This window comes from Mesoplodon mirus (genome assembly GCF_964341445.2).
Source record: "Mesoplodon mirus genome assembly, chromosome: 4".
Classification (NCBI taxonomy): domain Eukaryota; kingdom Metazoa; phylum Chordata; class Mammalia; order Artiodactyla; family Ziphiidae; genus Mesoplodon; species Mesoplodon mirus.
The window spans coordinates 115,648,247-115,662,909 of record NC_138979.1 but is presented as its reverse complement, the minus strand read 5'-3'; the positions used below and the strand labels follow the sequence as shown (position 1 = coordinate 115,662,909).

General features: G+C 39.6%; 1 protein-coding gene across 6 annotated transcripts in view; it reads left to right on the top strand.

Moving 5' to 3' along the window:
* Nucleotides 1-14,663, top strand: part of STXBP6 (syntaxin binding protein 6) — a 263,219-nt gene that overhangs the window by 71,550 nt on the left and 177,006 nt on the right. The gene's annotated exons all lie outside the window — the stretch shown is intronic.

Here is a 14,663-nt window from a genome sequence, read left to right as displayed (position 1 = left end):
ACCAGCAGCCTGAGTTTCATTGACTTTTCTTTTTCTTAACAGTTGTCAATAACCAGTAATAGTTGGTCTCAAGATAAATATCGACACTGTATGGAATGTGAGAAAGTAGACTCAGCTCATAAATCACAGCTTTGCCTGACAGCTGTTCCTTGTCAGGAAGAGACATCTGTTCTATGAAGCTTAGAATTTTGTGGGATTACTTTTTTTCTCTTTCCGTTAGTGATTGTAGGGTATCTGTGGGACTTACTGTGAATTCATACCAAGTGTTTTGAGATGAAATTTGGATAAGTTTTCCATGGAACTATGGGTGATGCTAATCTGAGCACCTGGAGCATTTGTAATATTTCTGGTATTTCTTGTAACTGGGCAATGGAGGAATTAGGCTTACCTTCATCTTTTTTCCAATTTTCTTCAGTTGTGGCTTGGGAATAAAACTTATTTTTAGACCCATTTTTAGCTTTTTTTTTTTAAAAAAAATTAAGCCTCAGATCATTTGTTTATCAGAATTTATTTCAAGGTGGAAATAGCTTTTTTTCCAGAAAGAACATGTAGAGATAATAATAGGACTGTATCTTAGTTTAAAATAAAATGGAAATATAACCCTTTGGTAAGAATGCCTTTTCAATGGTTAGAATGAGAATTGACCTTGAAATATTGGTCTCTCTTTAATCCCAAGTAACAGTTAGGTTAATAAGATTTGGTGACTGTTGGAAGACATTTGCATTCCTTTAGTGTGCTGAGCAGTGCTTGCCATATAATAGGGGCGCAATTAATATCTAAAGAAGTAGCCTTTCCTAATACCTTCCTAGTATTTTGTTAATGAGGTTCAGGTCTTAAAAATATTTCCACATCTTTAAATTTGAATTCTAGAATTTTCGCTTATACCAATAATGAATAGAATGCATTAAAAGAAACTTTGTTTTGTATTTGGGCTGAGCTGAACATGGGATGAGCAGGGACACATAATATTCTAATTAACCTCCATTCTCTCAATGTTTGATTGAGATTTCTTGAAGACAGGTAGTTGCAGAAAAGGTGGATGAAAAAAAGGGCGGTTTCGTTTGCCTTTTAGGCACGTGTTATTGTCAGCCTCTTTCTAATCATGAAGTCTGCAAGAGTGATATGGGGCCTCTAATTCCCTCTCCCGGTGAAAGAGCATGACCATTTCCCCTGCCATAGGAGATAATGACCGGGGACTTACTGGATAACTGCATTTCCTTTACCAATTACCAAGACCTTCAGGTTTAAAGCCTGCAGCTATGAGAATTACTTTTCTGTTGCATTCTAATGGAGGACAGTCTTGAGTTCTGAAAGTCTTCATCCTTTTCATGGATTTGAATTTTGAGAGGAGAGATTGACAAAGCAGATCTGATATTTAAGCAGCTGATTTAATGGAAACTGGGGCAGGAGAAGGCCAGGCAACTTTGACACCCACAGTGTTTTTGCAGTTTGATTTTTCTTGTAATCAAGAAAGAAGCAGCCACCTTTATTTTCGAACTCATGAAAAGCGTAGAGGCCTATCAGTACATCTTTGATAAGGTGTTGTTTTAATTAACAAGTAATTAATTAATTACGCACATATTTATTAAGTACTTTTTATGTGCTGAGCACTCTTGGTGCTGGGGGTTCAGTTAGGAGAAAAACTCATGAAGCTTACCTTGTTGGGGAAGGAGCAGTAGACATTAATATTTTATTCACTAAAATAAACATAATTATTAACTGTGAAAAGGTGAAAGAGGAAAAATATAGTGATGTGAAAGCATGTGTGAGGAGGATTTGACCTGGTTGGGAGAACCCAGAGCTGCAAGAAAAGTAGGGCCTCACTGGTTCTGAAAAGAAATGGTGTGGGTGCAGGGAGCATTCCAGGCAGAGAAAAGGCAGCTTCTTTGAAAGATGAACTGGATTCTGAGTTCCTCCTTGTCTCCTGTGTAGTCCTGTTTAGTCTTTGTAGCTCAACTCACATAGGAGGCTGTGAAGTGAAAGCAGAGCCCTGGAATGACAGCTGTTCCTTCCTGCTATCAGTGTGAACCTCCTGTGCTTTCTGGGAGTCCAAGCCCTTCAACTCTTGTGATTTGGCTGATGAAAACCAGCTTTCCATTTTGAATAGGCAAAATTTGTCCAAATTAGGGCAGTGTCTGCAAATAATTTTTCACCACTTTTCAAACAGCATAAAGAGTTATGTTCTTTTTTTTTTAAAGAGAAGAGTATCAAAGCTCTAAAAGTTTGCCAACATATGCATGTAAGCATGGGTGTTTTATATATCCAATGTCTTTTAGTAATGATTCTTTGTGTGAATTTTTTTCCACCAGTATTTGGCAGAGTTTATAATCTGAGAGGGAGAGGCCTGTGATCATGAGACTTATTACTTTCAGAGCGGGTTGTATATCCTCTAGGGGAATCCAAAATGGTGCTGGAGCAGGGGAAATAAGATCTTTCTTGAGTTATTTAGCTATAATTGTGTAAGGAGAGAAATAACCTCTCCAATTCATCCATGGAGCTTTGGGATAGAATTTGATTGTTTCTCATTGGACTTCCTGGCTGGCTTCTTGAATGGTATGCAGATACTTACATACTGAGAGGCCTCTGTGATTAACATTCTTAAAGCATTGGTTTCCACTTTCTCTTTTCAGCAATGGCTAAAAGTAAAAAGGCTGACAATACCAAGTGTTGGCAAGCATGTGGAGCAACTTGAGCTCTCATACTTTGCTGGTGGGAATGTAAAAATGATAGAATTGCTTTGGTAAACAATTTGACAGTTGTTTATAAAGTCAAACTTGCTTTGCATTTATATCACTCAACAAGTCTGTTCCTAGGCATTTACCCAAGAGAAATAAAAACATATGTCCACATAAAGACATGTACATAGAGGGTCATAACAGTTTTATTTATAATAACCAAAAATCAGAACTCAGATGTCCATCTATATGTGAGTGAATAAAATTATTTTTATAACTATGCAGTGGAATGCTACCTGGAAATTAGATGAACTACCAATACATGCAGCAACATGGATGAATCTCAAAAGCCTTGTGTTATGTGTGGAAAAAAAATGGAAAAGACAACATGATGTATGATTCTATTTATATGAAATTCTAGAATGGACAGAACTTAAGCTATAGTGACAGGAAGCCTATTGGTGGTTGCCAGGGGGTGGAGTTGGTGATTGATTGCAAAGGAGCATGTGGGGATTTCTTGCAATGGTGTAAGGGTCTATATGTTGATTGTGGTGGTGCTTACTTGGGCGTATCACAAGTAACCACCAACTCATCAAACTACACACTTAAAATGGGTGCATTTTATTATATGTAAATATATCTTGGTACAATTGGTTCTAAAAAATGTCTTACAAAGCCACTTGTGGGATGATCATAAGAATTAATTAACCTTCTTATCTTAGTCTGCTCTGTAAGATGGACAGAAGCTAGCCCTCTCCCTTAAGGTATGAGAAGTTATTGTAGATGGCCTTTTGAGTCCTCAGATAGAAGCAGCTGTGTGTCATGTAAACCTGTGCTTCCATCTATCTGATCTGTGTCTCGATAGTTCCTTATAACACCTGGCACATTGCTGAGTATAGACACAATAGATGCTTAAATGGAAGATGCTATGTAAATGGATAGCTTACTAAATACCTGATGATAGTATGGACTTTATTTATAACTTAGAGCTGTTAACTCATTCAAACTGTAAAGCAAGCTCTGCCTACAACTATTTCTATAATCAGTTGCCCCCTCCATGAAATTTGGGTCTATAATACTACACTAGACACTGTCTGTGGAGAGTGTTTCTCTCTAAATAAATGCACTTCTTACCTATCAAAAAAAAATACTACAGTAGAAGCATGCTAAGAAGTTAATATCAATTTGCTATTAGAGGCCAGTTACCTACTGAACATTCCACAATTTCATGTTTAAAATCTATTTTCCTGATCCTGTTTTAATTCAGTATGCATAAAGTATAATGCTACCCTTCATATATGTAAATGGATAAAAATCTTTCCTTGGCTGCTCCCCATAGAAGGAGCATGAAGAAACTTCAATGTTTGTAATTAATACATTCTCTTACATAAACTTTAATTTTTGTGATTAAAACATTCTCTGTTCTTAAAACAGAGAATCTTAATCTTTTCAGAATGATTTTAGATTTGTAGAGAGCAAAATTTTATTATTAAAAAAAAGTTCTGAGTGATCTTTGAAGAAATCATTTATGTAAATGGATCCCCATGGAAGGTAATGATGGGGATTAGAAGGCTAGGACTTGGCAATACTGTTCTTTATCTCCGTAGTTGCCAGTCCTGGGTGTTCCTTAGAATAACCTCTAGAATTTTATGGATGGCCTAGGCCCTACTAATGCAGCACTAGGGGTAGTGGGGAAACTTACCTGTATCTTGAAAGTGTCATGCATGAGATACTGAAGCTAAGGTTGAGAAGTTTCACTATCTTGGGGAGTTATGCTCTGCGTTGTCTTATTGGTGTACTTGACATAATGATATATTTATGATACTCAATTCTATCAAAAGAATACATCTTAGTCTTTTTCTTTTTGATTAGCCGTGGTCAAAGCTCTGAATTTTTCTGGGCTTCAATTTAGTTGACAAGTTCAAAGCTTCTTTTAGGCCCTGAGGTTCTAAGATTCTGAACGCCCCTGGAAATTTTATAGCACATTTCATTCTTGTTTCATACATATCATATAGGGAGAAATTCAGGTTGTTAATAATCCAAATGGACATTCAAACCAATTATGAGGGTTTGAGGACATTTTTTATAGGTTGCTATTGGATTAGGGTAACCAAAGTTAATTGTCAGAGATCTGGCATGAGAAAGAAATTCTTTTTATCTACTTTCTAAAGTCAGACGGGATCTCATCACAAGGTCTATAAATATTAGAAGAGAGAGAAGGAAAAAATACAAGACAGATGAAATTTGACCTTGATAGAAATGGTTTATTCAGGAGTGGTGAGCTGACTTTCCAAGAGTTTTTATCCAGGAAAAATGAAGAAATCCACACTGAACTCAGATGGACAAAGGTATTAGTAGTGAAAGAAGAAATACAAAACAACTATAATAATGATATATATTTGTTATTATACTTTGTTATAGAAGTAGTAAATATTGAAAATACCAATCTTTCAGATATTATGTAGAAGAAAATAAAAATCATCTTGTGTATGTTTTATTATTTGTTTTAATTCCAGTTAATCCTCACAACATCCCTATCCCTACCCCAATTGGGTGGTATATTCTTCTTTTCCCAGATGAAGGCACCAGTGTTCATCAGAGGTCGTGATGTCCCAGGGTCACCACTTTTGAAGTAACAGAGATCCACCCAGTCCTTGTGACCCCATTGGCCATGCTTGTGGTGCCACAGCACCTCATTTTTTCTGACATAGCTCAGGAGGGCTTGTGGTGTAGAGTGAGCCATATTTTAAGGAACAGGTTTCTCCCTAACTCTTCAAAATTCGTAAAGACGTTGAACAGTTTTGACCTGTACTGTGTCTTCTATCTCATTTCTGAGGTTATTGAGTAATAGACTCTCCTCCATTTGGAATATACATCAGGGTAAGCTTTTTATCTCTTTATTATAGAGATTTGGTATGTAAATCCGGCCCTAAAACTTTAAGTAGCTCTAGAAGACAGTGCAATCAAAAACAAAGTTATTTCCAGTGTCCTGATTATATGATTCTTTGTACATCCTTTTTTATTTTAGAAAAATATAATATCTTCTATTATATTTTACATTGAGAATTTGGCCCTTTTGTGACATGTGCATAGACACATTGGATTAAAACATTTGCAGTGATATCCTTGGTTACATGAAGTTAAAAGTAGAGAGAGTTTTCTTCTACAATGTTTTCTGGCTCAGCAGATGTTGCCACCAGGTGTCATTTGTAAATGACCTTCAGTGTAGCACCTGTCATGAACCCATCACATGCTTCAGTGCTCAATAAGGTTAGAGAAGCACCAGTCCCCCTGAATTAGGAGTAGTAATAATACTAATAATAGTAATAGTATTTATTGAGTTCTTATATTGGGCATGGTTTTATGCCCTGTACATATGTTAACTCATTTAATCCTTCTGACAGTCAGGTAGATAACAGTACCATCCTCACTTTGTAGATGAGGAAACTGAACATACGGAATTCAATTGGCTGGTCCAAGGTCATCGGTTTGTGAGTTACAAAACAGAGATTTAAACCCAGGTGGTTTGATTCTAGGCCTGTATTGCCTTAGACACTGTGCTCCTCTGTTTGTCTGCCTGTCTCTTAGGCATAAGAGTTATATGAGAGAGGACTTCCCAAACCAAGCATCTTTTCTCACGCTCCCTCGTACATCTTTAGAGATAATCATGTTTCGCAATTACTCTACTTTCCTACCAGTTTAGGCCTTGGTTGGTTTTGGCTGGGAGGTGACAGTCCTCTACACCAGTATCTAGGCTGTTAAGGAAGCCCCACAGGAGAAGGAGAGTGTCAGCGGATGTCTTTGAGTCTTAGAGAAAATCAGTTCCCCAGGGAAATTCTGAGAGGCTCCTGACAAGGACACCGCCATGTATGAACTTTTCTTCAGTTATGCAGTAAAAAAAAAAGTAGATGCCTTAAAATTTTTTTAGAGTTTCCTTGATGGTTCTAGATCTCTTCCTGAGAAAACTGGCAGTAATAATATTTGTCTTTTCTAAAGCCTTGTGAATAGGAGACTCCAAAAATGGAGAACAAAGCACTTAACAGATGTGATATCATTTAATCCTCACAACCGCTTTGTGATGTGGCTTTTGTTGTCCTTTCTACTTTCCATGAAATAGCCAAGGTTTAAAGTGGGCGGGCACACTGCCCAGGGGCAGACAGCTAGATGGTGATAAGGCTGAGACTCAAATCTGGGTCCCTCTCCCTCCCAAGTGTGCACTCTTTAAAATTTTTTTTCAGGACAAGCCTGGACCCAAGAAACTGAACTCTCCCCTTCCTTAAAAACAATGTGACAACATGCCTTGTGCAAAGCGTTTTAATCTCCAAAGATGTAGAGGATGTGCTGTTGACCACTTTAGCTTTTCTAGTGGTTTAGCACGCCAACAGAATTTTCTTTTTCCATTCTCTCATGTACGCGTTCCAATACTAAAACCAGATGGAAACAAGGGAAAACTCTTAACAGAGGCTAGTGCCAAAACATTTCCTTTAAAAAGGAAACTCCATCTGTGCTCTCTCCCACCACACAGCCCACTGTGAAGAACAGGGATTTCACAGCTGATTCACTTATTTTCATTTTGATTAGTTTTGACTAATTGCAAAGGTAGAGCAAGTGGAGGTTCGGGAGATTGCAAACTAAGGCAGCTCTCCTTCTGGGATGTTGCTGGCAAGGCGCTGGGAACCTAGCCAATGTCCTAAACAGCAGCCTAGCAGTAGGCAGAGTTTTAATTCATGCAGATGCGTTCTTTGGTGGTCGTGGTTTTTACCCCTTTTAGACGTTAGTGCTCTTTGCTGTTGTATTGCGCGTTAAACATCGTCAGGGGTTCATTCATCAGTAAGTTGTAGTCAGAGGCGCTTGGGTCTCCATTGCTCCAGGCCTTCTCCCAGCCCAGCTGTGCAGAGCACGGGCGTAGGCATAAGACTGACTTGGGGTAAAATACTGGCTTGTACTAGGTCTTTCAAGTCTTTGATACTCAGTTTTCTCATCTATAAAATGGAAATAATATCCATATCCCAAGGGCATTTTGAGGATTAACTGAACTCTGTGTGTGTGTGTGTGTGTGTGTCTGTGTCTGTGTAAGTCCTGATTCCTAGAAAGTACTCAGCTTTATGAGCAGTATTATTACCTTGTCACTAAATGGGACATCCACTTGTTATTGCCATACAAATGTAATTCATCTGCAGATTTTAGAAAACATGTGAATGTATGTCTGATAGGCTTCTGTGACCCATGTCATGTGAGACAAAAATCACATGAAAACCCAGATTTGTCTTGGGATTTTCCTACCTCCTCTTCCACACTTTTTCCCTTTCCCTCTCAAGTTCACTTTCCCCTCCCTTCTGTGTCCCACCCCTGCCTGGGATCTCAAGGTCATTCTGACTCCCAGTTTCTAAACCTAGCTTCTCTTAATTCTCTGTTCCAAATTATACCGCCCCACGCAAACTGCAATACTAGGGGGAAGCCCACTGCTCTTCTATTTCTGAGTTTGAAGACGTTCACTCTGATCTCATGAGTATTTGCACATTGTTGGGTCTATTGGCTGTGGGGGTCCTGTGTTCAGGCCTCTTTATCCCCTTTTATGGGGAGTTAGAACTGGCTTAGAGGAGTTCCTGTCACTGAAGTGGGAGATGTTATTTTCCTACACCTATCTTCACTGATCAAAAGAAAAATTGAAGCAAAATAAAACCAAACCTCCTTTGGGGTCAATCAAGTGCACTGTTAAGTAAACAGCAGAAGTGGGAGAGGCTGGTACAAATGCCTGGACCCAGCCTTTCAGCCCAGATCAGGTTCTTGTTTGCCTGGCTCTTTCCTGTTACCTTTCCTTTAGAGAGAGAGAGAATGAATACGAGTGATATTTCCATGCCAGTTACAGTCATGCTAAACCACACGCGGAATTTTCCAGAAGAAACTATAAATGACCACGAGGACAGTGAGGTTGCTTGAGACTAGATGACCAGTTCGTTAGTGTGCTTGAGACTTGCTCACATTTCTCCCTGGTCTCCCCTGTCATCTCCATGATAGCACTTAGCATTGCCAGGTTGTATTTGTCAGTCTGCTTTCTGTTTACCTCCCCAGACTGCCATTCCCTAGAGGGCAGGGTCCATGTTGTACACACCCCATCCCTTTGTGGAACAGATGAAGTGTCTGGGGGAAAATCAGGCAAAAACCCCTTTGGCTGAGACTGCTGGCTTGGGCTCACTGTCTGGGCTGGAGCTCCGGCCTGTGAACTGGAGTAGTTTTTTTTCCTTTCGTTTTGTTTTGTTTGTTTGTTTGTTTGTTTAAGATGCTGCTGGGTGGTCTTTGAATTCCCTTGGAATTCATCAGGTTACTGAGCAGGAGTTTTTATTCTACCTAACAGCCCAGTTACCAAGAAGAAAATATAGATTTCTCTGATTTATTCAGACTTGAAGAATCATCAAAAATGAGCAATTTATAAATGCTTCTGTTGTAACCTACAGTGGGATGCTGTTATCTCAAATTTTTGAAGCACTTAAGTGTTTCTCCTGACGAAGGAGTTCACATTACAGGGGAGTAAATGATCATTTAATGAGCATCGAATATATCGAAACTCTCCCTGAATGGTCTTTTCTCACAGCAATCGTTTTCAGTTCTACACATTTCTTTAAAGTCGGCTTTCAAGGGAAAAATGGAAACTCTATTTTTATTAAAAATCTCTGAGGATATTCATACTGTCTCCCCCTCCCCCTTACACACCGTTTTAACACAAATTATTTTTTATTCACCACATGTGGCTCCCATGTAGCTTAGGTTGTAGACCCCATGGCCAACTATATTTTGATGTTTATATCGGTTTAAAAAATTATGCTGCTTTGAGAAGCTACAGCAGCTTGGCAAGTGGATTTGAGATGACAAGAATATATCCAGCCTTGATTCCTGGAGATCTCAGTTTCCATTTTCATAAGAGGAAGCAACAGAATTGAGAGTTGTCCTTTTTGGTTTTCCAGCTAATATGAGTAAGCAGCAGTACATAAGTTTCTTCTCTGGTTAGAATCCTTTCCACCTTGTGGGTAGGTAAGAATCAACGTTTTTGGATCCATGAATTTTCAACTGTATTTCTCCCTATAAATGTAAATGTATTATCAAAAACATAAAGTGCCGCCAAAAAGAGAAAAAAAATGGGAAAAATCATGTAAAAATTGTGACATTGGCTGTTTCGGTTTCACATTTTTTTAAAATACCCCTCCCCCCTTATAATATTCTAGGTTCAATTTTGTCTTCTTTTTTCATTTTTATGTTAACAAAAATTTTAATTTTTTACACAGTCTTTCTAAGGTTAATATTAATGGCTTCTTGGGTGCCATAGAGTATTTAACCATTCATCTGTTGCTTGATATTTTGTTTTTTCAATTTTCACGGTGAGAAATAAGGAACTTAGTCTTGCCTTTTTAGAAAATACCCCTCTTACAGATGAGAAGATTGAGGCACATGCATAACTTGTAAGAGGAAACCTCCACACTGCTCCTGAGTGGTAGGAGCAACTGGAATCTCAGTGCTCTGTGGGCCAAAATAAGCTCATCTCAAAGCCCACGTCTGCCAGAATGCCTTAAAAGTAAAATATCCTGTGAGTTTGTATGCTTAACAGCTGGTTAGTCATCTCTATGATATTTAAGATAGTTCTAGATCAGGTTCTCTTTGAGGTTCATGTGATGCCTGCTCCCTTTAGGATTGGGACGTTAGGTGATTTTCATGTGCATTTGCAGGTGTTCATGCGTGTGTGTGTAATTGTGTTTACAGACAAAGAAGGTATGTGTCTTACCTAGAGTCAGCCCTCATGTTCCTTCAAAGAGGTGGCTCTTCGCCACATCTTTTTGGTCTGTTTCATGTACTAATTCATTCGACATCTTCTATACTGTTGTTAGATGAGGGATGGGGGAAGTGGTAAATGTCAACCAAACATATGATGCTTTTTTTCCCAGGTCAGTGCATTTCCTTAATGATTCACATATGACATTATATCAGATCCAACATTTGAACCTATGGAGCAAATAAGATGAGGAAAATTAACTTCCGAGGAATTTTCTTTCAGAACTCTAGATTTTTATAGCTAGGAGAATCCTTAGTCATTCTCAAATACATCACCAACTTTTGTATGAAAAATGAGGCCCAGAGGCTCGGATGGCTTGGCTGACATCGCAGAACCACTGCAGTCAGGCAAAAGAAGGAAGAAAACATGCCCTGATCTTCTTGCCAGGTTGGTTTTTGACCTTGGGAGTGACTCTGGTTGAAGTGGGGTGAGATGAGAAAGAGATGAGATTTGTAGCTAAACTGAATTGGAGGATATATCTCCGTGCCTTTCCTTTTCACTTGTACCACTCACTCCTGGGAAGAACCTGTCGGCTGCTGATCGAGGAAGTGGCTCTGTCCATTCTAGGGTCTGGGCATTGTAAGAAACTGGACGTGGGTTACCTGTAACAGCCAAGTGTGCAGGCTTATCTCACTTCTCTGTCACTGCCTCCTGGGCTTGGGGACCCATAAAGTGGAGAGTCCCCAGTGAGAGCGTTTTCGAGGGGAAAAGCCAAAATGTCATTGTCTCTAAATGTGATGCACTGCCTGATCCATTGGGCTAAGAGAAGAAAATGTTAGAATTTCTATTTAAAATATAATTGTTTTCTAATTTATATCTTTCCTGTATGTTTTATAATCGCCATAATATTTTAGAGCCGTAGTCCTAGTCTGTAACTTACAAGCATGCATATATTGGCAGTTAATACTCATAATTTTTTATTGAGGGGATGCATAGTCAGAAATGGTTGGAGGGCTTCCCTGGTGGTGCAGTGGTTAAGAATCCACCTGCCAACGCAGGGGACACAGGTTCGATCCCTGGTCTGGGAAGATCCCACATGCCGTGGAGCAACTAAGCCCGTGCGCCACAACTACTGAGCCTGCGCTCTAGAGCCCGCTAGCCACAACTAGTGAGCCCGCGTGCTACAACTACTGAAGCCCTTGCACCTAGAGCCCATGCTCCGTAACAAGAGAAGCCACCGCAATGAGAAGCCCACGCACCACAACAAAGAGTAGCCCACGCTCGCTGCAACTAGAGAAAGCCCGCATGCAGCAACAAGGACCCAACACAGCCAAAAATAAATAAATAAAAATTAGTTGATTAATTAGTTAATTAAAAATGCTTTAAAAAAAAATGGTTGGAGAGCCCCAGCTAGAGTCATGGGGGATGGAAGCTTTTGCTACAATAACAACAACTTCTGGCTGGTGGACTGTAAACAATTGTTGTAGAATTTCTGGCTTTTAGACGTAGTTGCCCCAAGCAGTGAGCATAAAACTGCCCTTTGGAATCAGCCTAAGCCCCACTCCTGCCCCTAACCCACCCCCAGTGATTCCATGGCTTTCTGGAAGGCAGAGAGACAGCTGCTGTGCGAACTAAGTGTCCTAACACAGGTGAGGGGCCTGGCACAGTGCTTGGCACTTGGTAGTTGCAAATGATGGCTCTTCTTTTGGAAACTGAGATCTGGTGAAGATAGTTATCTGTTTCAGTTCTAATGTTTGGTTTGATTTGGACTGGCTGTAAACAACTGTGGCTTTGCTTTTCCTACACTATCATCAGGTCCGACATGGTTGATTTAGTTCTGAAGCTTCTTGGCCTTTTGTACTGTTTAAAAAAGGGAAACCTACATTTCCTTTCTGGGCCTGACGTTTATTGATTCATCCAGGGGAGCCTCATTCTTTGCTGATAGAGCAATGTCCTTGGTTCCCGTATGAGCAATTCTGTTTGTTAGGGCATTTCCTCTTTTGTACATAATTATTTTTCTTTCTTTGTCAGTTGTTATACTTCATAGGTTAGAGTTATAGAGACCATTTACTTCCAGCATGGCTATGTCACCCTTCTTTGAGAAAGAAATTTTTGAATTTAAATTCAAATACTAGGTCTCCAAAAGGTGTTCTGCTGTGTCACATCTTACATAAACATAAGTCAGACTATTCCCTTTTCCATGGAATTCGGACCCATTAAAAGTATCACTTTTGTTTCCAGAAATAGCATAGTTCTGAGGTTGGGTTGCCTTTGACTCTGTGAGTGTGTATTTCAGAGATCGTGTTTGCCCTCCGTTCCCCTTTCTCTATGGCTTCTCGCTTCAGGGGTCCTGTTCAGCTCCTTTTAGGTACTAATGCCCTTTGCAGCCCATTGCAGTTGGCCACTGTTCCCTCACTCATGCTACTGAAAACACAGTTCCTCAGAGTGACTGCTCTGAGATGTTAGGAGAGAAATACTATAATTTATGAAAACCTTTACAGACGGAGATGTAAGCTGAATACCTTCCCTGAGGGCATTTGTATTTGCAAAACATGGCAACCCCTCTAAGACTGGTGATGCTGGCGGTGGTAACACTGAGAGCATTTATTGAACAATTCCTATCACCCATTTTGTACCTTCTCAGATATTATATCAGGGGTTGATACACACACTGGATAAACATGTGGGTGTCCTGTTTTGATCATTATTCCATAGTGCTTATTTCCTCATGCCCGTGTTGGAAGCATTCATTTGTCCAACGTTAATACGTAAGGACTCTTGCTTGGAACCTTTTCGTATGGTGACAGTTTTTACCTTGAATTTTAGAGGACGGCCTGTTAAATGGACTTTGATTTCATTTCATTCGGCCACCGTTGGTTTTTGCACTTTAACAGAAAGTGTTGCAGAAAAAACACAACTTGATACTAAGGAACCTTGCATCACTCATTTTCATAAAGCGACTTCCTGACCAAGGGCACTTAGGATTATAAATGCCTGCTTCAGTTTGAAAAAGTGTGTCTGTGGTGTTTTTTTAAAAATCACTGTTAGCCAGCCTTCCAGATAAAATTCTCTGGCTTTGAGACCGTGATATGATAGGGATCTTGTTGCCAAGAGTTTTCTACATAATATTTCAAACTCGCTTCCTTCCAAAATCTAATTTTATTCTGAGCTACAGTATAGCTCTGTGAATGTTGAGGTCAGAGGAAGAAAGGAATCTTCTTCCTCTGAGCATAAAACGAGCTCTTTGAATCTGGACTGGGGATACCGTACAGGTCACAAGCAAGCGGGGGGAGAGTCTTGCAGCAATGAGTTTAAATTTCCCCGTGACCAGTTTAATTTTCGCCTGGAGGTAAGAATAGGATGGTGGTACTTAAAGTCTTTTGAGGATACAGCACTTGGCATTTATACAGTGTAGTTATTACTATCATAAGTACGTTGGTCTGTGCAGTATTGGAAACAAGATTTGGATTGGAATGACTTACTTAGACTTATGAGTTGGATTACTCTAATTTTAGCCTAACCACACTGAGTCCAGTTAGAACTTTTAAGTTTTACTTTGATGAGAGGCGGTCTGTAGAGCATCATTTTCCGAAGTCTCTAATGGGTCTTGAAAAGATAAGAGTTGTCTGTGTTCCTACTAGAGAATGGACTTGAGGATATGGGGAGGGGGAAGGGTAAGCTGTGACAAAGTGAAAGAGCGGCATGGACATATATACAGTACCAAACGTAAGGTAGATAGCTAGTGGGAAGCAGCCGCATAGCACAGGGAGATCAGCTCGGTGCTTTGTGACCACCTGGAGGGGTGGGATAGGGAGGGTGGGAGGGAGACGCAAAAGGGAGGGGATATGGGAACATATGTATATGTATAACTGATTAAATTTGTTATAAAGCAAAAAAAAAAAATTAAAAATTAAAAAAAAAAAGAGTTGTCTGTGTTATGTTGACAAGTCAGGTACACCGTGTTGGCGAGAGGTTGCAGAACCCCTTCTAATTTGAGGCTTTTTCTCATGCATAGTGTAATGAGTGGGGAAAACCTAGGGCCCAGAAATGGCTAATCAAGTGTTGGTTCTGTGTGCATAATCTGTTTCATCCATTTCCAGGATCAAAGTGACCAGAAGTAACCCTGCATAAGGGCAGAAGTTTTGGAGACAGAAAAAATATGGATTTGAATCTTGGTTCTACTACAGACTAGTCATATAACCTGTGTAACCTAGAGAGAATCAGCT